Source organism: Pteronotus mesoamericanus, unplaced genomic scaffold, assembly GCF_021234165.1.
Source record: "Pteronotus mesoamericanus isolate MK-2021 breed Mesoamerican mustached bat unplaced genomic scaffold, CSHL_Meso_final contig_41, whole genome shotgun sequence".
NCBI lineage: Eukaryota > Metazoa > Chordata > Mammalia > Chiroptera > Mormoopidae > Pteronotus > Pteronotus mesoamericanus.
Window position 1 is genome coordinate 6,122,014 of NW_026555152.1, and position 21,667 is coordinate 6,143,680.

The 21,667-nt window shown below is 39.8% G+C and overlaps 1 protein-coding gene and 1 pseudogene across 1 annotated transcript in view; one reads left to right on the plus strand and one right to left on the minus strand.

Moving 5' to 3' along the window:
• The window catches only part of LOC129073442 (serine/threonine-protein phosphatase 2A 55 kDa regulatory subunit B delta isoform-like), a 33,686-nt pseudogene extending 22,803 nt beyond the window's left edge, over positions 1-10,883 (plus strand).
• The window catches only part of ATP8A2 (ATPase phospholipid transporting 8A2), a 523,880-nt gene that overhangs the window by 336,179 nt on the left and 166,034 nt on the right, over positions 1-21,667 (minus strand). The window lies entirely within an intron of this gene.

Sequence of the window (21,667 nt, forward strand, 5' to 3'; positions counted from 1 at the left end):
AGATCCAGATCAGTCTTGCAGCTAAACCACAGAGCAATCGACTTGAAAATCCAGCTGAGAGTGAGAGCATGTGCGAGTGTGTGTATACATGGACAAGTGTGTGGGGCATGTGAGTGAGTGGGCAAGAGCCTGCCCACCTGCAGGGCACTAGCGAGTGGGCAGCCGGGGCTCTCCCAGTGGAGCAGCAGCCACTGTGGCTGTCCAAGCCAGCACTTCCAGCTGAATAGATTTGGGGCGGGAGCTGTTTTAAAGAATTTAAAATAGATTCTGCAGGAAGAAACTTTCGGAGTGCCTACACTTCAGCACCCAGACATGTCTCTGTGCCCTCGACCCTGGCAAAGCCAGGCGCCTCGCCGCCACAGGGGCCAGGATCTGGGAACAACGGTACTTACTGGGGAAGGGGCTGTCGCCTCCCTGACCCCAGGGTTGGGGGGGCATGGGAACCTCGCAGGGGACAGAATCTGACTGAGGAGGCTGCAGATCAACTCAGGAGCTGCGAGCTGCAGGGCAAAGAGAAAAGGCAGGGGTGATGCTGGCTGCAGAGACAGTGTGGTGGGAGCAGACGTGCCCAAAGCTGAGATTCCCTGGAGGGAGCAGCGAGACTGTCACTGCCCCACGTTACGGTACCACTGAGGGCCTGTCCTAGCTCATCCAAGAGAGATCCAGAGAGAAACTTTATCTAAAACTGTTGGAGGCTCTAGAAGGCTGTGGTCAGCCCTGACCAAGAGAAACTTTGTGCTTTTTGGAAAAGGTAAGTGCATAGAGAACAGGCCTCCCAGGGCTCGGTGCTGCAGTCTGTGGGCCACAGAGGAACTCTTTCAAAAGAGGGGCTGAAGCAACACTCAAGACTTTGCAAGAACACTCACATGAGCATGTGTGCATGCACAATGGCTCTGCCAACAAAGAACCCAGAGTGATAGTGTCACGCTGAAGGGACTATAGGACCCAACCCAGCACAGCTGGTGAATAAGGGACTGTGCAGAGTGGAGAGTTTGGACCAAGCCTCCAGTGAGAGTGACAGGCTGGGGCCTGAAGAGCCAGGAGCTGCACACCTGAGATTCATTGCAGCAAGGCAGGACCCCTCACAGGCAGGCATCCCCAGCCCCTACCTGTGGGATTACAGGCTCTGCAGATGAGTGAGCCCAGGCTCAGGAGCCCCCTGCTGAGCGTATATCTGCAGGGGGAAGAAGGAAAAGCTCTGAAAGGGCCTTTTCCACCAGACACTATGAGCTACTGTTCCTTGGGCCCTGATCCACTGAAACCAGTAGAGGAGATATTAGAGACAGGTGCAACAAGGGGTGTTCACGGCTCTGTCCAGCCTTGGTGCCTAGACAGAGATGCTGCCTGCACCAAGAAGGAAAAAACTGCCCCTTTTACAGATTGGACCCTCACAGGAAACAGACACTTAATTCACCAGAACCATGCATTATTGGAAAGAATCTAGGATGGACCAAGATGTGTGGCGAGGGGGGAAGGAAACACCCCCACCATCTTCCCAGAAGAGTGAATAGCACCCCCCATGAGTGACCCAGGGTTCCCACCCTCCCAATCACACCAGAGACCCTCTCTGGTGGCAGATAGAGAAAGTGCTGGCCGTCCTCCCAGGTCATTAAATGAACCGCTCCTGTGCTGACGGAAAGCTGGCAGGGCAGAACAGTGGGGACCAGCCAAATCTGAAGGAGACAGCTGCAGGCTGTGGATCGCTTGTAGTGTCAAAGAGGCTGCCTAAGGCCAGACTAGGACACCATCTGACATTACCAGGGACAGATTTAGAAAGAGAAAGACAGTGGTAAACACTGGATTCTACTGAGATGAACTATACTGCGGTCTTTATTATTTGTGTTATTTTCTCTCCTGCATAGTTTTTTACATTCATTTCTCTTCCTTCAACAGAAATGAACAGAAATAATAGGAATTATTATTTCACTAATTATTATTTCACCTATTATTTCACTAATTTTCTATTTTAGTTTACTTCAAATTTCATATTTTGCTCCCCCCTTCTCTTACTCCACTTTGCCTTCTTCCTTCTTATTTTTGTTTTAAATTTTATTTTTTCTCTTGCTATGACTTGTTTCTGTTCTGCACTGTTACAATTCCTACCCCTTCCAACCTCTCAAAACCATTTTCCTTGTCATTAGTCATCTCTAATTCTTTTTCCTCTTCTTAAAATATCCTTATTCTCTCTTCATCATTATTAAATCTTTGCTCATTGATTGTGGATATGGTGATTGTTGCTGTATTTCTCCAATTTTATTCCTTGATGTTCACTATTTTTGTACTTCAAATCTCAAATTTTACTGTTCCCCTCTCCAACTCCATACATCATTTTGCCTTGCTCCTCCTCTTTCTTTTTCCAGTTTTAAATTTTACTTTTTCCCTATCTTAGCCTGGTTTTCATTCCTCACTCTTGGTACTTCTCCCTCTGTCCTCTCAAAATGACTCTTCTTTCTAGATATCTCATAAGCTTGTTTTTCTTTCTTTTTTCCTTCTTATTCCCATTCCAATTGTATTAATCTTTGCTCATTTGTCTTTGATATTGCTGTGGTGGATCTCTTAGCAGATTTGGTTCCTATTTTTTTCACCTTTTTAAAAAAAATTCTTAAACCTCATACTATACTTTTTCCATTTCTTACTCCATTTTGGTTTCTTCCTCTCCCTTTTTATTTACAATTTAAATTCTATTTTCTTTTTTTTTGGCCTTGTTTATATTCCCTATTCTTATTATTTCTCCTCCCTCTACCCGCTCAAAATCTTTTTTTCTTGCAGTTAGACATCTCATATTTGCTTTTCCTTTCTTAATAGTCTTAATTTCTTTATACCTTTTAATATTTGCTCATTTGCTGTTGATAGGGTGTCTGCAGGTGGGGGTTATTGCAGGTGTGGGTTTTGTTTCCTGGGTTGTTTGTCTGTACACCTGTACAACAGCATACAAGATGTGGTGCATGGTGTGACTCTCAGTCAGACAGCTGGAGGGAAGACCCACCAAAGAGTGACCCAACAACAACAAAAACCCAATTACAACAAGAGAGCCCACATAAATGGCATAAAGGGCATCCCAAGACAGTCAAGTTCAGGAGATCAAGTACACTGCACCACTGAGTCCCACAAGTCTACTACCACAGGTCACCTCACAAAGACAGAGTCAAAGCAGATCAATCTAATATGCAGAAACAAGCAAGAAGAATCACATAAAATGGGGAGACAAAGAAACAACCCCCAATCAAAAGGAAAGGAGGAATCCCCAGAAAGAGTGCTAAATGAAATAGAGACAAGCAATCTACCAGACATAGAGTTCAAAATAATGGTTCTTCTAAGGAAGCTCACTGAGCTCAGTGAGAACTACAAGGAACTCTATGGAATCCACAAGGAACTTACTGAGAACTACATAATCATAAAAAAGGATAAAGAAACTATCAATAAGAGCCAGGAGGAAATGAAGAATACATTATCTGAAATGAAGAACACACTAGAAGGAATTAAACAGGCTAGATGAAGCAGAGGATAGAATCAGCAAGCTGGAGGGCAAGGTAGAAAAAAACTCCTGGACAGCAACAACAACAAAAAAGACTCAAAAAGAACAAAGATATTTTAAGGGAGCTGCAGGACAACATGAAATGTGATAATATCCATATCATAGGAATACCAGAAGGAGAAGAGGAACAAGGGATAGAAAATATGTTTGAAAAAGTAATGACAGAAAACTTCCCTAACTTGGTGAGGGAAAAAGCCACCCAAGTTCAAAAACCGCAGAGGTTCCCAATCAAGTGAATCCAAAGAGGCCTATTCCAAGACACATCATAATTAAAATGGCTAAATTTAAAGACAATCTTTATTTAAAGAATCTTTAAAATTCTCTAAATTTAAAGAGAATCTTAAAGGTAGCAAGGAAGAAACATCTAGTAAGTCACAAGGGAGCTCCGATAAGGCTATCAACAGAAACACTACAAGTCAGAAGGGAATGACAAGAAGTACTCCAAGTTATGAAAAGAAAGGACTGCAACCAAGACTACTCTATCCAATAAGGCTCTCATTGAAAATGGAATGTGAAATAACAAGTTTTCCAGGGGGAAAAAAAGGCTAAAAGAATACATCTCCACCGAACCAGCATTGCAAGAGATGCTAAACAGACTGCTTTAAGAAAATGAAGGAAGAAGCAGAGGGGGAGGAACACAGGTACGAAGGGAAAAAATGGCAATGAATAAATACCTATCAATAAAATGTTAAATGTAAATAGATTAAATGCTCCAATCAAATGATATAGTGTAGCTGAATGGGTAATAAAATATGACCTGCAATATGCTGTCTACAAGAGACCCACCTCAGAACAAAAGATCTACACAGACTAAAAGTGAAGGCATGGGAAAAAAAAAACTATTCCAAGCAAATGGACATGAAAAAAAATAACTAGTGTAGCTATATTTATATCAGACAAAATAGATTTCAAATCAAAGGCCATAAAAAGGGACAAACAAGGTCACTTCATAATACTTGAGGGAGTAGTCCAGCAAGAGGATATAACCCTTGTAAATATATATACACCCAGCATAGGAGCACCTAAATATAAAGAAAAGTCTTAGAGGACTTCAGGAAGGATATCTACAGCAACACAGTCATCATAGAGGATTTCAACACCCCACTGTCACAGTGGATAGATCTTCCAAACCAAGAGTCAACAAGAAAATTGGGGCATTGAATGATACTCTAGATCAAATGGACTTAATAGGTATATACAGAAACTTTCATCCCAAAGAAGCATAATATACAGTTTTTCAAATGCACATGGAACATTTTGAAAGACAGACCACATGGCAGGACACAAAACAAGCCTCAAAAAATTCAATATAATTGAAATCATATCAAGCATCTTCTTGGATCACAATGGCTTGAAACTAGAAACCAGTCTCTGGGGAAAAACTCAAATACATTCAAATACATGGAGACTGAATAACAGGCCATTAAATAATGAATGGGTTGACAATGAGATCAAGAAGTAAATCAAAAAATATCTGTAAACAAATGAAAGTGAATACACATAACCCAAAACCTATGGCTCACAGCAAAGGCGGTCCTGAGAGGGAAGGGCAAGTAATGCAGGCCTAACTAAAAAAGATAGAAAAATCTCAAATAAGCAAACTAATCCTATATCTACAGGAACTAGAGGAACAGCAACAAACAATGCCCAGAGTAAGTAGAAAGAAGTAAATAATCAAGATCAGAGCAGAATTAAATAACATAAAGACTAAAAAACAATTGCAAAGATCAATGAATCCAGGAGCTGGTTCTCTGAAAAGATAAACAGAATTGACAAACCTTTAAACAGACTCATCAAGAAAAAAAAGAGATTTAATTAATAAATTAATACAATCAGAAATGAAAAAGAAGTTACAACTGATACCAGAGAAATACAAAAGATTGTAAGAAATTACAACAAACTCTATGCGAAGAAATTGGACAAATTGGGCAAAATGGACAAATTTCTAGAAATATAAAATCCTCCAAAACTGAATCAAGAAGAAGCAGAAAGCCTGAATAGACTAATAATAAATAGTGAAATCGAAGCAATAATCAAAAAACTTCCAGTACACAAAAGCCCTGGACCAGATGTTGCACAGGTGAAATTTACCAAATATTTAGGAAAGAGCTAGCTCCTATCCTGCTCTAACTATTCCAAAAAATTCAAGAAGAGGGAACACTCCCAAACTGTTTTTATGAGGCCAGTATTATCCTAATTCCAAAACCAGGTAACAACACAACAAAGAAAGAAAACTACAGGACAATATCACTGATGAACACAGATGCTAATATCCTCAACAAAATATTGGCAATCCGGATCCACCAATACATTAAAAAGATCATACACCATGATCAAGTGGGATTCATCCCAGGGATGCAAGGATTGTACAATATTCACAAATCAATAAATGTAATACACCACATAAACAAAATGAAAGACAATAATCACATGATCATATCAACAGATGCAGGAAAAGCATTTAAAAAAATCCAGCACCAATTTATGATAAAAACACTCAGGAAAATGGGAATAGATGGAGTATACCCCAAAGTAAAAAAAGTCATATACAAGAAACCTACAACCACCATCATACTCAACGGGCAAAAACTAAAAGCTTTCCCCTTAAGATTAGGAGCAAGACAAGGGTATCTGCTTTTACCACTCTTATTCAGCATAGTACTGGAAGTTCTAGCCACAGAGATCAGACAAGAAAAAGAAATAAAAGGCATCCAAATTGAAAAGGAGGAAGTAAAACTATCATAATTTGAAGATGACATGATAGTGTACATAGAAAACCCTATAGGCTCCACCAAAAAACTACGTGACCTAATAAATGCATTTGGGAAAATAGTGGGACACAAAGTCAACATTCAGAAATCGAGGGCATTTCTATATACCAACAATGAAATATCAGAAACGGAAACTAGGGGGAAAAAATCCCAATTACTATAGGAACAAGAAAAATAAAGTACCTAGGAATAACTTAACCAAGGAGGTAAAAGATCTGTACTCGGAAAACTGCAGAACACTGAAGAAAGAAATTAAGGAAAATACAAATAAATGAAAGCATATGCCATGTTCATGAATTGGAATAATTAACATTAAAATGTCCATACTACCCAAAGCAATGTTTGGATTCAATGCAATCTCTATTAAAATACATGACATATTTCACAGATCTACAACAAATATTTCAAATATTTATATGGAAAGAAAAAAGACCCAAAATAGCCTCAGCAATCATAAGAAAGAAGAACAAAGTAAGGAGGGATCACAACACCTGATATCAAACTATACTACAAGGCCACTGTAATCAAAACAGTCTGGTACTGCCATAAGAACAGACACATAGATTAATGGAACAGAATAGAGAGACCAGAAATAAATCCAGGTCTCTATGGTAAATTAATATTTGACAAAGAGGGCAGGAACATAAAATTGAGTAAAAATAGTCTCTTCAACAAATGGTGTTGGGAAACTGGACTGGTACAAGTAAAATTTCAGATATCCTACGCAGCAATATTTTTACCAATATATCTCCTAGGGCAAGGGAAATAAAGGAAAAAATAAACAAATTGGACTATATCAAATTAAAAAGCTCCTGCATGGCTAAAGAAACCATCACCAAAATTAAAAGGAAACTGACCATATGGGAGAACATATTTGCCAATGATACCTCAGACAAGGATTTGATCTCCAAAATATATAAAGAACTCATATGACTGAACAGCAGGAAGTCAAACAATACAATTAAAAAATAAGCAAAGGACCTGAACAGACACTTCTGCAAGCGGACATACAGAGGGATATGCATATGAAAGAATGCTCAGCATCACTAGCCATCATAGAGATGCCAATTAAAACCACAATGAGATACCACCTCACACCGGTCATATTGGCCAATGGCAATAAATCAACAAACAACAAGTGCTGGCAAGGATGTGGAGAAAAGGGAACCCTAGTGCACTGTTGGTGGGAATGCAGACTGGTGTAGCCACTGTGAAAAACAGTATGGAATTTCCTCAAAAAACTAAAAATGGAACTGCCTTTTGATGCAGCAATTCCACTGCTGGGCATATACCCTAAGAATCCTGAAACACCAATTCAAAAAAACTTGCGCACCCTATGTTCATAGCAGTACTATTTAAAATAGCCAAGTGCTGGAAACAGCCTAAGTGCCCATTTGCAAATGAGTGGATCAAAAAACTGTGGTACATTTACACAATGAAATACGATGCAGCAGAAAGAAAGAAGGAGCTCCTACCTTTCAAGACAGCACGGATGGAACTGGAGAGCATTATGCTAAGTGAAAAAAGCCAGTCAGTGAAATACAAATGCCATATGATCTCACCTATAAGAGGAACCTTATGAACAAAATAAACTAGTGAGTAAAATAGAACCAGAAGCATGGAAACAAGCAACAGGCTGACAGTGACCAGAAGAGAGAGGGGAGCGGGATAAGGGTGGAAAGAAGGGGAAAGGACTAGGCAAGGAACATGTATGAGTGACCCATGGACATGGACAACAAGGTGGGGAATGACTGTGGGAGCAGGAGGTGGGCTGGGCGGAGGAGGGCAAAGAGGGTAAAATTGGGACCACTGTAGTAGAATTACAACAAAATACTTTTAAAAAGTAGTAAGACCCCTCTCCTGTTCAATAAAATTAAGGAAAAAAATATTCAACAGGTAAAGCTAGAGAAGAAGGAAGTTAATCAGGGAACTGGTATCACATACAGAGGCAGTTAGCACTTAGGCTTAAATCAATCACATGCTAAGGCTACAAGTTGTTTCCTTTAAAAACTGGGGAACCTTCTTACAGAAACTACTAAATTTGGCCAAGGATGCAGCCCCCATAGTAACTTCATCTCTGATGCTTTGAACTTCCTTTGTGTCCTAGTAAACTTCTGCCCATTAATGACAGCAAGTAGTGACAATCAACATATACAGTGCTTACAATATTCTATACATTCTTCTAAAGAACATGCATATTTTAACTCACTTTAACCTTCACAATAGTCCTAGGAGGTAGGTAGGTGTTAATTATAATACCAATTTACAGTTGGGAGAGCCTAGGCAAAGAGAGTTTAAGTAATTTGCTCCAGGTCACAGTGATACAGAGTAGTAAACCAGGGTTCAAATTCAGACAGTCTCACTTCAGAATTCTTGAGTTAATCACTGCTCTGTGCAGTCTCAAGTGTCCTGAAAATAAAGAGCCTCCAAGTATCAATTAGATGAATGATTTTACATGTGTAAATTCCAGCTTCGTGCAATCACTCAGTCTGTCTTTTTTCTTACTTTAAAACTTGATGCCTTGTTTTTTTTTCAGTATCTTTAACCAAATTTACCCATCACTTCCAAAGAATGTGCTTAATCAAATTTTAATGGCCACTGGATGTTAGAAATAGGTACTGTAGGTAGGCCCCGTAATTTATGAGTCAGATATTAGATCTCACATCTTTTAAGTTTTGCTTTACACCAGTGATAGAGGGAAAGACAGTTTCTCCAGAGCTATGCATACTGATTAAATCCTGCTTAAGTTCCTAGTCAGTTTCTCATTCTTTTCTTAAAGCAATTTTCACTTTATTTAGGATATGATTTAGATATCACAAGCTAATAAGTGAGAAAGAAAAGATAAATATTAGGCTCCACATAGGCTAGTACATACACTGGCATTTTCACTTCCAGCAGTGATTAAACTTCCTTAGCAAGTATGTGGGCTTTTCCTAAGTAGGTGTATTAGGTGCCAGAAACCAAAAGATACCTGACAGGTTCTGCTCTCAAGGGGGTCTTGTTACATAAGGGAATATTTCTAGACTTGTGACTTGGTTTACTGTTTCATAGTATCTTTTTACTTTCTACTATTTTTCTGTAGTTTGATAATTTGTCATCTTTAATTGACCTGGAGTATCCTTTTAGTTTGTTTTAGGTTGACAGTACGGGATCTAAATTTTTAGATCATTCAAATTATCATTTCTTTATGCCAAAGTCATTCATGGAACGTTCTTATGTCTTATTTAGGAATATTATTTGATATTTAAATACATCCAACTTGCTAGCTAGTAATTTTTCAACTGCCCTCTGGGTTTCCATCATTATCTGTCAGCTCAGCACCGTAGTGCCTGAAGAACAGGTGTTCGCGGTGACAGTGGCCAGGCTCAGGTGCTGGGCAGTGGTCATGCCATGGGCAAACACAACTTGCTATCGTGGTTGAGGGGGCCATGGACAAGGACAAGGCAGAATCCGACATCATCTCAACTGCTAAATTTAATTACTCTGGAGATCTTCTTGCAACAGGACACATGGGCAGCAGAGTTGTTATATTTCAGCAGGAACAAGAGCATAAAGGCTACTGTCATTCTAGGAGAGAATAAAATTTTACAGTACCTTTCAAAGTTGTGAACCAGAGTTTGACTATTTGAAAAGTTCAGAAATTAGGGGAAAAAATTAGTAAAATTAGGTGGTTACCACAACAGAATGTTGCTCATTTTCTACACACTACAAATGATAAAACTAGTAAATAAAGGAAAATAAGTGAATGGCATAAAAGAGCAGGTTACAACTTGAAAGATGAAGATGGACTTAGAGACCTACTTAGAACTACAACATTTTGGATCTCAATATTGAAGCCCATGGACCTCATGGAAGAGCAAATCCATGATGAATTTTTGCAAATGCTCATACATAGTCATATAAATTCCATTTCTGTAAACAGTGATCACAAAACAAACCTTTCTGCAGATGACCTGAGAATTAATCTGTGGCATTTAAAGATCACAAATATAGTGAACATTAAGCCCACAAACATGGAGGAGCTGGCAGAGGTGATCAACTGGCCAAGCTCCACCCACACAAGTGCACTGTGTTTGTGTACGGCAGCAGAAAGGGAACCAAGTGGCTACGCAACCATGCTCCTGGGCTCGGTGCGACCCGGGGGCGGCTGCCTGTTGTGAAGGTCTGGGATCTCAACACAGAGAGCCAGCCCATCGAGACCCACCAGATCCATGAGTACCTTCGAAGGAAGCGTTGTTCTCTGTACAAAAATGACTGCCTCTTTGACAAGTTTGAGTGGTACCAGAACAATCCAGGCAGTGAAGTCGTGACAGGGTCCTATAACAACTTCAGAATGTTTGACAGAAACATTCAGAGGGATGTGACCCTTGGAAGCTCCCAGAGAGAACTACAAGCCTGGAGCCAGTCGGAAGCTTGGATGAGCATGCCCAGGTGAGAAGAGGAAGGAGGACGAGATCCGTGTGGACAGTCTGGGCTTCAATAAGAGGATTTTGCACATGGCCTGGCACCCAACTGACAACATTACCGCCCGGGCTACCACCAACAACCTATACATATTCCAGGACAAAGCCGACTAGGAAGCATGCAGACCGAGTCTGTCTTGCATGGCTTGCCCTGGTGGTTTCTGTCAGGGAAGGGGTGTCCCTCCTCCCTGCAGAGCACAGGGGTGTAGCCCTATTCCCTCCCTAGACTGGAGCCCACACACTCTGCAGCCAGGGGGCCGTGGCTGTCACTGCCAAGAGCCCATTCTGGGCAGACTGATGGACAGGGCTCACTCACAATAAATGTATCGAATACTTATTAAAATCTGAGCTATCCTTTCTAGTTTATAGACCAAATAAAGAACACCCAACAGCAAACTTGCCCCATATCTCTCTCATCCCTCTGCTGTCTGACTGGGGCTCTCATGTGCAACTGCACCCACCACCCGAGGCCACTGGCTGAGCAGACTCAAGCAGCTTGACGCACGCACACCTGTATCTACCATCACACTTTCTGGTGTAACCACCTAATAAAAGCAACACACTATACAGAGGGTTTTTAATACAAAAAAAAAATGATGTTTTAAGTTGAGTTCTAATATTTGATGACTTAAACCCTCTTCCCAGACCTGTTATAGAATATACTATCGGACTTTCTGGCCCATTTATTTTCCATGTGAATTTTAGAATCACAAGTTTTCAACAAAGAGGATGTGTTTTATTTCAGGCAAGAAAACTCAAGCTTGAGAAGGCATCCAAATACAAAAGTGGGCAAAATAATATCATGTGTTCTCCTATTCCACTTTAATTAAGGAAAAAAGAAATGGATACTTTATAGAAGTATGAGTACAGAAGACTTTTAAAATTCTAAGATTTAGAAGAGTTCAACTTGTCTAAAATAAAGGGTCTGACAGTAAAAGGTTCTGAGCTCCTTTCTGACTGCATACTGTTAGAAAGAACTGGCTTCAACTTGTTCTAGTTCATTAAAAACAAAAGGGAAAAAATGGCTAAAAGCAAATTCAAGAGGATAGCTTGGGTCTCAGTAATTTAATTCTAAATGTAACAACATACTTATTAAAAATGGAAGGTCACTCTTCCAAAAATTTCTCAGAGCCTCCTTGCCAGGTCCCCACAGCCCAGGTAGGCAACCGTGGAAAGGCAGCAGGCATGGAAGTCGGCCTCCCCACTGTGTCTTGGCAGCAAACTCTAATTAATGAAACTTGACCACAAAAAGCTTGTTGATCTTAACTTGTCTCAAGTTCCAGACCTGGATAGCAGGTTGAAACCTGCTAAGATCATAATCAGCACAATCTATAGCTTTTGGAAAGAACTTTTTCTAACTAGGTTTCAAAGGGTCACCTCCTCCTCCTATCTGCAATGTGAATCACACCACATCTGCAAACCTGCCATGGAGACACTGGCTTTCCCAGACACTGAAGCAACAGCAGGTACACAACCTTGAGAGGGAAAAAACTGGAGAAGTGGCTTTTATTGACATGAACTGTTCATCGAGTTTTTACCATTAACTTTCCTTTATAAGCTTTCCTCCTACAATATGTACTTCTGCCTTTAATTTTTCACAAGGACCAAAAAGTAAATAACTACATAATACTATAACGAATGTCAACATCTTTCATCCACAGGTGACCAGGACAGGCCAAGTAGGACCACGTTGGGTTTACTGGTGCACTGCAATCAGGGAACCAGAAGGCTGGGGGAACTCCAAGGTGGCTCCGAAAGAGGTATAGGATGGGCTTGGTACCGATGTGGGTTCTGTTAAGTGATTTGGGGAAAGGTTCATAGAAGGATGATTTTGACCTGGATTGGGAGCTGTCAGAAAGCAGAGGTGTCTTGGTAATTTCTTTTCTAGAAGATGGGATGACCAAAGTAAGGCTATATCTTTAATGAGCAAAGCAGCAGCAATCCTTATTTTTAACCGGGAAAGGAGAATGGTCATTTTTATTGTTGTTGTTTGGACATATGGTAAACTAGCAAATTCTTATACTTTTTTGCAATATGACAGAGAATCTTAACAAAAGACAAATAACTGTGCTGAAGTCGTCATTCAGTAGTTCAACCAACTCTCACTTACTAAGAAGACTGTATGTACATCCATACCAGTGGCCTGGACACCAAGTGGTCCACTATATTCAGATGCCTCTTTTAGTCCCTAAAGCTTCCCTGATTTCAAAACTCCAAGCCCATAAAACTAAAATTTTGTAGATGTTACTATCAATTGAATGTGAAAAGAGAGAAGAACCAAAAATGGCTGCCCCCTTTAGAAGAAGAAAATGCTGTGCCATTGGGGAAGCCCCTACCCAACCTACTAGTTATTTATGTTGCCCGTTTCGCCCCTGTAGGCATCTGAGGACATAACACCTGCTTTACAAAAAGGGACACTGAGGCACAATGTTGGTTTCCAGGGAAGGAGGAAAGGATGTCTCTAGTATGTCTCTGTGAGCTCATTAAACTGTACTGCTGCCAGGGCTGAGCCATACTCAGTGTCCACACGTCTCCACTGGAAGAGACAAAAATTTCCTCTTCTTTTTTAAAAATTAAATTTATTGGAAAGTAATATTGTGAAAAGTTTGTGTGGTGACAAATAATTTCTAGACTTAGTGAGGTGATCACACTGTAATGTACATAAATGTTGAGTCACTCTATTGTATCCCCGAAACTAATAAAATATTGTATACCTACTATATTTAAATTTTAAGAAAAAATAAATAAGTAGGGATAACAATGGTTAATAACATTCTATCATTTTCAGGTGTACAACATTATCATTTGATATCAGTATACTCTACTGCATGCTCACCACTGAAAGTCTAGTTTCCCTTCTTTACCACATATTTGACCCCCTTTACCCTCTTTGTCCTTCTCCCACCCTCTTCCCTTTTGGTAACCACCATTCTGTTTTCAGTATCTATGAGTTTGTTTTTGTTTGTTAGTCCATTTGCTAATTTTTGTTTTATATTCCACATGTGGGTGCAATAAGCATTTCCTCCTCTTATGTTCACACATTGGTTTCCTGACCTCGATACCAAAGATTGATCTTCAATTAATTCTGTGTGCCTTTCTGGGGCCAAAAAGCAAGTGTAGCTCCTATGTCTACACTTTTTATCAACTTCCTTGGACACCTTTATATCCTGAATTAATGAATAAAACATTTTAGTAATATATTATGAATTTCAGTTATCTGCATCCATCGGGACTTCTAATTAAAAAAATAATCCAAATGTAAGTGATAGTACAATTCACTAAGAATCACTTAATTTAACTTACCTTTCTAGTCATGAATGAAAGCTACCTTTGGGAAAGCTACATTCAAAATAACGTAAGCAAGTATTTATGCTTGGTCAGGCACTGTTCTCCTTGCTTCTACACGCATGAGCCTATTTAGTCCTCGTCATCTTCCTAGAGCACCACTGTCATCTCCATTTTACAAATAAGGAAACTGAGGCACAGGGTGTTTAAGTAAAGAACCTCAACCTAGGCACTGATTCTACCTGTGATTTTCTACCTTCTATTTCCTGGTCTATTTGTTAAAAGGCTCCAAACAATGACAAATGCTGTTTTTGTATTTGGAAAGAAGAGCTTGTTTATCAGCATACATTGAAATCAAGTGACTGAAACACTGACTCCTGACTAGCTGGCAAAATGACTAGCCTCTCAATTCAATCTACCCATACATACACAAATATTTCTAAAACAAAATGTAAATTTCACAGGGTATATATCACATTCATTGATGTAAAGTTTAGTGATAATTCATTTAAACTACAGAAAATGGATAATCAAGTAATTATGTTGCAAGATCTGACAGTGCACTATTTCCTTTAGTAATTTCCTTGAGCCATGAACTTGGGAAACAACATGTTCACGTGTCAGCTCCTTGTAACCTAAGGGATCTGTTCCCTGTTTGGAGCATTCGATAGTGGCCTGCCCCCCCCCGCCCGCCCCCCCCCGCAGGTGTGTCTTGCCTCTCTGTCATGAGGGGTTATCACAGCAGGGGGAGTACTTTACTTCAGCAACGCAGAATGTCACTGTCTCCCACCATTTCAGTTCACCTCCCTGATGGAGTTCAACTGCAACAATAATAATATTCAGAATGATGATAGAACTCTAATGAGGAAGTAAAGAAATCAGTCTACATGTCATGGGTGATAGCCCATTTCATCAAGGTAGAATATGAGAGTCTTCCAATTCTCTTGCCCCTCAGACACCGCTTTCAAAAGTTTTCTGAGAGGTTTATACCAGCCTTCTATAACCCATCAGCATTAGTTAATTAATGGAACCCCAAACTGGTGCCAATTCTGAAGGCTCCTCTTGAACACAGTGTAGGGCCGAAAATTACACCAAACAGAGCACATACCTGTTGAAAACTTCTCAGGATCACAGCATCAACCAAACATTATTCAAAGAAGAAATAACTCTTGCCTTATACACACTAAGTAGAGAAAACAGGGAACACAGCCCTAAGTAATTGTTGTGAGTTATGTAACTCTAAGATTGTAACCCAGTAAGGACAAAACAGGAAAACAAAAATTATAGACAAATTACACTCAAATATAAAGTTCTAAATGAGTATTTTCAACCAAAGTCAATAATGAGTAAAAAACAAAAGTATTCATCAATACCAAGTTGGATATTTCCAGAAATGCTAGATTGGTTTAATGTTGGAAAATTAGTTAAAGGCAGTTCAAAAATTTAAAAATTAAAGAAGAAAAATGTAAGATTATTTTAATAGATGCAGAAAAAAATATTTGATACAATTCAGCATCCATTCATATTAACACGATAAAGGATATCTACAAAAAATCTATAATAAACATCATTCTTAAAAGTAAAACATAAGAATTCATATCATAAAAAGACAAAGTAGCTCCATGACTACGTCCATTTGGCAATGTGCCTAGTTAGCAAGGTAAGTCAAGCAAAGGAAATCAACCATTAGGATGGGAAAGATGTGCCAAAACTGTCACTGAAAGGTTGTATTATTATTTATGTTCAAGTTCCAAAAGAATCTGCATGTAAGAATTAATAATAGAGTTTAGCAAGGTTCCTAGATTACAAAATAATATACTAAAATAAATTCCATTTAGAAATGCTAGCAACCTAAGTAGAGAATAAAATTTTTCAAAAGCTATTATCTATCATAGCATAGAAAACCATAAAGTATCCAGAAAGAAATCTAAAGTATATAGGAGGCTTTTAAGGAGAAATTATAAAATTTTGCTTAAAAGATATTAAGGAAATACAAAATAGACCGTGCCATTGATGATTTTACTTAACATCATAAAGATATCATCTCTTCAGAAAATGACTTATACATTAAATGGCCATTATACTCAAAATCTCAACAGAATATTTATAGAAAAAAAGAAAGAGACAAATATCTCTAGGAAAAGAGATGAGGGGGACTCACTACAGAGGACCTCAAGTTGTACTACAAAGCTGTGACAACAGAGGTCACATGCAACTGCCAGAGAGATAAACAACCTGACTAATGTAAAGGACAGAAATGTCAGAATCATTCCTTCAAAGAGGGGCACTTGATCGATAAAAGGGCTGGCACTGAGGGTAATCAGGGAAAAGAGATATAACCATTCCATTAATGGCGCTGGTACAATTGCTTGTGCCCATAGGAAAAAAAATTAGACTGCTATTTGATGTCCTAAATAAAAAAAAAAATCAATTCAATACAACAAAACTACCAATAATAATTTACAAAACAATATGGGATTGACGTTTATGATCTCAAGGAAAAGGTTTCTAGAAACTGAAAACCCGAACCACAGATGGGAATCTATGGCTTAATCCTTAACTGATTAATCTGACATGAAACTACAAACCTTCCTTCATCAAAAGAAACCACAGAGAGATTGAAAAAGCAAGCAATAACGTGGGAGGAGACATTTGCCGCACATGTAAATTAATAAAAATTTTAACACTCAGAATATACCAAAGAATTCCTACATATCAGTAAGAAAATTACAAATGGCCCAATAGAAAAACCAGCAAAGGACATTAACAGGCACTTCTCAAGGAGGAACCCAAATTCAGATGGGCAAAAACTAGGAAGTCTTACAATATTAAGGGCAGGAGAGGAGACAGAGCAACATAAACTCTTATGATCTCGAAAGATACGTAAATTGCTAGAACCACTCTGAAAAACAGTTGGTATCATCACCTAAGGTTGAAAACTCTCAGACATGTGACCTGGCAATTCCACTCTTGTGTAAACCACTCATAGAAACTCTTACACAGCAGGGGACATGAACAAGACTATTCAGGATCACACTGTTCACAGCTACGAAAAGCTGCAAGCAGCCCAAATGTCCCTCATAGGAGAAAGGGTGACACATTATCCTACTATGTAATAATAGAGCAGGGAAAAGAAACTGCACCTATATTAAAACAGGGTTACATCTTTTGGCACAACGTTGAATGAAAGTAAGTAAAACGCAAGAGATCACATAAAACTTATTTTTTGAAGCTCAAAAGCAAAACTAAACAATATTGTTGTTTAGGAAAACTGTTTTTAAAAGCCAGAGAATAATAAACATAAAGTTCAGGACAGAGGCGGGAGTGAAAGGAGGAGGAGGAGGCAGTTGGGGACTGTCACATGGGAGGATTCAGAAGGAGCCCCCCGCCTCCGCCCTCGCTGGGTGTTGCATTCATGGCTGTTCATGGCTTGCCATATCTGTTTTGTGTCTATTGATATTATATATATTATTAATATATCTCATATATATAATATATAATTACATATTATATAATAAGATATATGTTATATAATATACATAATAGGACAGTGATAGAGATCTCATCAGCTCACTGGGGAGAAGTAGGGAGGGGCCATAGGAGGAGTTTGCTGAAGCAACAGTAAACAGTCTAGGACAGGATTGGCTGAAAAGCTGAATGCCTCCAGAACGCATGGAATTATGGGCAAGAAGTTTTGAAATAAAAGGGCTCTCTGACAGGCTCTCTCTGGTTCTTGGACTCTTCTTCCTCTAGGATTACTGGATGGTCTTGCTACAGCTTCCTGCATTTCCCAACAAATGGCATTTTGGATGGGTAGGAAATTGGGACACAGCCTAGGATTGGGCTGGCCTGGCAGAGGGTGGCAGGGTTATTCTTAGGGTATTCTAAAGTGGGCGATCTCTGAGGCCTGCCATTCTTCACAAATCGTGTTGCTTTTATATCTTATATTGTTTTAGTTTGTAAGCTAACTCCACAGAAATAACATAATTAAAATTAACCAGGGGAATGATAGGCGAACTCAGGTGTTAAAGAGTTTAGCCTTAATTGATAAGATTATATGGTTAAAACTGTATCTAAAGAGTTAAAGAGATTAGCCCTGGCTGGTGTGGCTCAGTGGATAGAATGCTGGCCTATGAACCAAAGGCTTGCAGGTTTGATTACCAGTCAGGGCACATGCCTGGGTTATGGGCCAGGTCCCCAGTTGGGGGCACGTGAGAGGTAACCACACATTGCTGTTTCTCTCACTCTCTCTCTCCTTCTCTTCCCCTCTCTCTAAAAATAAGTAAATAAAATAGTTTTTTTAAAGTTAAAGAGTTTAGCCTTAATTGATAGTTGTAAGTGACTAATCTATGTGGAAAGCTGTTATTCCAAAATTGAGAAGCTTTTAACTTTTGAATAAAGACTCCTTTCCTTTTTCACCAAATATTTACCTCTGGAATTTTGCCTACAGGGTTGTGGTGGGCAGTGGGCCCCCAGTTGCTGTTTGGTAGCCATAGTATCTTCTGGAAAACTAAGAACATTGGGTAAATTAGAGATAGCAAATACCTAGAAGTAAGAATTTACAAACCTTGAGTGAGATCTGGTGGTATCAAGGATAATATCATGGAACTCTTAGAAGGTTCGCAAACACATATTGAAAGACTGTAACATTATTCATGGAACTTAAAGTAATCATTAATACTATGTGGCATAGGAATGCACATTATAAAATATTATTTGATCAATCCATTCATTCCTTTAAAAAAAATTTTTTTTTTATCCTCACCGAGGACTTTTTTTTCATTGCTTTCAGAGAGAGAGGAAGAGAGAGAGAAACATCAATTCAAGACAGAGAAAGAGAGAAGCATCAGTTGGTTGCCCTCTGTACACAGGGATCACGTGTGCCTAGACTGGAGATCAAACCAGCAACCCAGGCATGAGCTCTGACTGGGAATTGAACCCGCCACCTTCTGGTTATGGGATGATGCGCCAACCAACAGAGCCACACTGGCAAGGGGTCCACTCATTTCTTGATGTCTACTCTGCACCAGGCAAGAGTCTAGGTGGAAACACAACCAATAGGAATATTTGATATTAACTTGCCCAAGACAAAAGCTTTCAGAATTCTAAGATACTCCTTCCCTACCCATTCCGCACACCCTGTCAAATCCACCTTCCACACCTTTCCTGACAATCCATAAGGTTTTTACCTGGACCTGCATCACTCCATGATCCTGGCAGCCCTCATCCAGCCTTCCTCGTCCAACCTTGAGGCATGTAAATCTGAATGAAGCATCACCTCTTCACTGAATCCCCATAGAATATTAGGAAGTATTCTCCTTCAGCATTCTGCAAAAGCTCTATTGAAAACAATTATCTTACTGTCAAGATAGCTTGCATTTGCGTCTCGGTATCGCATTTAGCTGGTCCCCTGAGGATAAGAAGCCAGCCATTTCCTTTTATCCCTCTCCAAAGCAAAGGGCCTCAGTGTAATTACAGCAGTTCTATTTCAGATAGGGGACATTAAGACACTCAAATTTTTACACAGAGGAAAATTCAAAATTGGAACATGGCCTATAAAGCTTCCTAGAGCCTGGCCTGGGCCAAGCATTCCAGCCCCTCTGAGCCTCTGGAAGACAGTATTCCCTGAATCACTGAGCAGAAATAATTCTACAGAATATTATAAGGATCCCATGCTTGACTGAGTTTGGAAAGACCCTGGACTGAACCAATTTAAGTGGTTTTCTTGGCAGGGGACATCTCAGAGACTTCAAACTGGTTATGCGGTTTGAGACTCTCCAAAAAGGGAATTTGAGATGCTGCACTCTCAGACTCAGCCACAACTGCCCCTTCACGTGGAACACCTATTTACAGCCTGCAGTACAAACATTTAGCAGAACATTCCCCAAACTACAGCAATTTCCTTTAAGGAATGGTTTCTCATTCCTCATTTTCCCATGTGCTTTCTCTCCAATTCATTTTGTCAGGCTTAACTTTCCCCAATTTTAGCACAGCCTTGTCCCACATTTCTCTTTATTTCCAGAGTATTCTGTACATCTGTTGATGAGTGTCACTTTTAAAATGTTATGTGGGTCCTCATCCCTTACATGGAACTCTGTGAGCATGGTGATTTTGGTCTTGTATCCCCAGCAAAGTTCCTGGGACATACAGGGTCCAGCGGAAGTAAGGCCTGCTTGAGTGCTGTTGGTAGGGTAATAACAGGGGAGTAAGAATTTATAGTTTTAATTTGAACATTTCACCTAAAATGTCATATGGTGTGCTTAAGTATGATATTGTTATGATACAGAATTACATGCTCATGATTTTATAATAAAAAAGGGCATTATTTGTGCAAGACCCTTATTTGTGATTGTTATTTGTTACATATGATAAACAGAAAAAGCACCCACATATGCAAATTCATTTCTTTCCCTAGTTTTGTTTCTGCACTTTTTTGTATTAGAAGGAGCTTCTCTCAGAGAAATTTCAGGAGCTATTTTGCAGCTTCTCTGAAAAAAAAAAAAAGTGCTTGCTAATTATCTGGTCACTGTTTTTGTCTTTCAAAACAACTGCTAACCACCATAGTAAGTGTTGAGGTTAGTGTTTTTAGTCCTAATGTTACCAGACAGGAGCCTGGCCCTGAGCGGGTCTGCCTAGGGCCAGCTGTAGTGTGTGAGCCCTTGACTTCATGCAGAAAAGATTTCACAGCACAAGTCCAGGTGATTATGAGGATGCATTTGCTAAAGCTGGGGATAATGAAGCAAGGAAGGGCTTAGGTAGCAGAGGCAACAGGGGAGACTAGGCTGGGCTGCCTTAGCTCACGTGGTAGTTGGAGAAAAGGTGGCTTTGGGGACAGGTTTAGGGAGTCAGACTGGAACAAGCTGCCAGCTGTCCATTGCCTTAGAGTTTGGGAGACCTGTTCCTGTGAAGAAGTGGGGAGGTAGGGGAAGGAAAAGGAAAATGGCTCTGGCTGCTCCCCCGTGTGCGATCCTCTGTCTTGAGGCTTTTATCTCTTTCTTACAGGTGGGAATCTTAGAGGAGGACTCAGGGGAGGGATTCAGAAGAATACTCATCAGTTCTCGAGGTGTGCCCATTCAGGGTTGTGATCTCCACCGATCAGCCAGCGCAGTTGGCTCTGGCACGGCCTGCCTGGCTTTGCTGCTTCTCTGGGCCTGGAGCTAAAATACAACTGAGGCCCAAATGTTATCTCCTGGGGGAAAGGGCAAGGGGAGAAGAGGTTACCCTGGCAGTTAGGTCCTTGTTTTCCAGTTTTCCCCTTCCAGGCCTTGAGACCTGCCCTGGTGACCATCTGTACTTGGCTGTGAATTGCTTGGCTATTGTGTTCAGCTCTCTGCCTCAGTTCCCCTATTCCACTTGCCAAGGAATTTTCCCAACTTCTCACTGTCCTGTCCTACTAATTCCCTCTGGGAGGCCAGAAGAGATAAAATTTCAATTCGAGTCAACTTCAGTAGAGTTAGAGAAGGCAAATGGAAGGTACATGTCTTCTTTCAAATGTTTTTGCATTGAAAAACAAAGATACTATATATACATGGACTTATTTTCAATGCCACTATTTGGTACAAGAGAATTTAAAGGAAAACTTCATTAGTTCAAGCTTCCTAGGAAAGTCTTAT